This window comes from Echinops telfairi, unplaced genomic scaffold (assembly GCF_000313985.2).
Source record: "Echinops telfairi isolate 266 unplaced genomic scaffold, ASM31398v2 ScPeMD7_6;HRSCAF=24_1, whole genome shotgun sequence".
NCBI lineage: Eukaryota > Metazoa > Chordata > Mammalia > Afrosoricida > Tenrecidae > Echinops > Echinops telfairi.
Genome location: NW_022103903.1, coordinates 14,072,124 through 14,075,267, shown reverse-complemented (window position 1 = coordinate 14,075,267; position 3,144 = coordinate 14,072,124).

The window sequence follows — 3,144 nt, the reverse complement described above, 5'->3', positions numbered from 1 at the left end:
TTTATTTGTTCCATATCTAAATGTCAAAGTTAGTATAATAGGTAGTGTCTTAGTTTAATATCAGTTTCATTAATATTAACATGGAATTTGAGAGAAATCATGGATTTTCATGGACAATAATTCTTTGGAACATATTCAGGTCTCCTTCATTCTCATTTTGGATATGGTTTTCCTTATATTGCCTATACACCTGAACTTTATACCATTCAGAAATGTGGACATGGATAATTAAGCATTAAGCATAAACATTTCTGCTTGAATAAATTACTTTCTGATGGAACGAAGCTGTTTTCACAGCATGATTCTAATTACCATTTATTCAATGGAAAAGATAAATAATGTGTCCTATTTGACGAACCTAATTGCCTATAATATTTTTGTATTTTAAAAATCCCCACTGCCATTGAATTGATTCTACTTGATTCTATAGGGTTGTTAATCAACAGAGGAGAATTGACCCTTTAGGTTTCTGTGACTATAAGACTTTATGGGAGCAGAGAACCTCATCTTTCTCCCACATCTAAATTTAATTTTAAAAGGTTCTTCAATTAAAATTTTTGTTCATTCCCTCTCTTATTTTCTCCTTCATTCTTTGTTTTGCTCTCTTTTTTAAAGGTATTTCAAAAGCTCAGTAAATCTGCCTATCCACAGCTAAGGAGTCACTGAATTTTTGTCTTTATACATGAATTCACTGCCATTGAGTTAATCTGACTCATAGGAACATTTTAAAGCAGACTAAAACTGTCCTTGTGAGTTTCTGAGACTACAAATATTTATGGGAGTAGAAAGTCTCATCTTTTTCCTTCTAATTGTCCGGTTGTTTTGAACTGCAGACTTTGAGGTGAAACCCACTCTGTCCCCAGGGCTCCTCCCTTTATAAACATTTATCCATTAACCAAGCTCTACTCTCCATTCATAAACTCCATCCTCAGCTCATTAAGCTGAAACGTAGTGAGTTATATTTTTAAAAGTTTTATTTAATGTAGTTGAGTTTTCCCTTATATTATTATAGCAAAGTGTAATGCAATTAATTGTTCAATACTGCTCTTCTAGTCATAGCTTTTGTTTTGATAAACAACCTTAATATCCTTATGGGTCTGAGTAAGAAGGTGGGGAGAATGTACTGGTTGGATGATATGATTTGTCTTGAGTAATTACTAACAGGGTTAATTGTAATTGCCATCCAGCTGGCTCTGAGATGAGCCACTTCAGAAGTAGAAAAGTATGTGTTTGTGTGTGTGTGGGGGCGGCGGTTCTCACTACTAATAATTAAGAGGAGCTAGAGTGGAACATATACTTTGTACCCTGAGATTTCTAAACATTTAACCAACTTGATAAAGGAGACATCTTTGACAGCAAAGGAGTGACATAGAAGCAGTGGCAGCAGGACTAAGAGCCAGAGAAGTGGACTTTCCAGACCACAGAGCAGGTGAAGCTGAGCTTCGGATAGGAAGCTGGCTTATGTAGTGCTATGCTTCTGGACACTTACTTGGGGGAGCTGAGTTTACCGACCCAGGGACCTGTGGTTGTGTGCCTGCAGTTTGTGTCTTATAATAGAATGGCTTGCCCTTTGGGCATTTATTGGCAGCCATAAATGAACTTTGTAACATTGCCTAAGCTGGGCAGAGGCCGGGCCAAGTGGTAGAGGGCCAAAGAGAGGTCTGACCTGCCGGTGGACGTAGCAGAGAACAAGCTATTCTGATTGAATAATAGTATCCTGAGCATTTATCATCTGAACTGCCACTTGCTAACTTCCTTATTAATTTTCATAATTTTGAACGTCTTCTGTATGATCTTTATTCTGTTTGGAATAAAATGAATAATTGCCATGAATCATCAAACTCAACCACAAAAGCTGACTGTCAGAACTGAGACGGTTTGTGTCGGAAGAGGGTGAAAGGATGGTTGGTGGGGCTTTGTCTGTATCTGCCTGGTGGTAATCAGCCTTGAGAGACTGTGGAGGCCAGATGTGGCTTTCACCCCAATTTTCTTCCCAAATATACACAATAATTTGATTACATAAAATTTATAGTTGATATTTAATGAGTCATACTTTTTAAAGTCTGTATGAATGTTGTGGGCCATCAAGATGATTTTGACTGGCGTGTCCTTCTATGGCAGGGGGGAATTGCCTGTAGGGCTTTGAAGCCTATAATTTGTAACAAACCCACAGATAGATCTGTGGAGAGACTGGTGAGTTTGAAATGGTGACCTTTTGCTTAGAAGCCAAGTACCTTTTGATACTACACTACCTATGCTTCTTGCGTATAAAGAAACTGTGATTACCGTGTCATTACAAAATAATTCTTCAGAGTGTAACTAATAACCAGGTTGAAGAATATTCTGAATTTCAAACATTTTGAGAGTTTTGGGGATGTATATAAGAAGTGAAATAATTTTATAATGTTGACGCTTCATTAAAGAAATGAAATGAAGCATTTTCATGAGAAACACTTAAAATATTTTAGATATAAAACTTGGGGAATGTTTCTAAATCCTCTTACTATGCAGAATAACATAAATTAGTTTGAAGAGTTGTTTGGGATAAAAACAACAACCAACTGAATTATTTTATTTGGATGTTTTCCAACTAGCAGACCCTGAACATTTGAAATCTTGTCCTTATGTTGTTCTGACTATAAACTTTAAATGAACCCAAATATATTAACAATATTGATATTTTTAAATGAGATGCCCCTACTAGTATTACATCCATATGTGCTGACTGTAATTGGGAAAAATTAGATTTAATATTTGCAAGAAGTCAGCCCCCCCAAACAGCTGTTCCCAAGGCCTGTGTCCCCTTTGGGCTTACATATGCAAACATCCCAGAATACATTCTCCTGAATCACCAGCAATTATGGAAAAGATCCAGATTGCAAAAGTTTTATAAGTAATTTTATGGTTGATCTTTAATTACTCATATACTGGCACAATTGTACTCACAAGCAAGCATCTACATATATAGAACAATTGAAATGATCGTGTTTCCACATAATACAAAAATATGCAGCACTCACAACCTTAGTATAATTACATGTGTACCACTCATGAACTGCAGTATAACTGCCATGGGACGGGATGTTACTTGTAATATTTCCTTTCTAGGGTTTTTGGAATTGTATCAATGGCTCATCATAGACA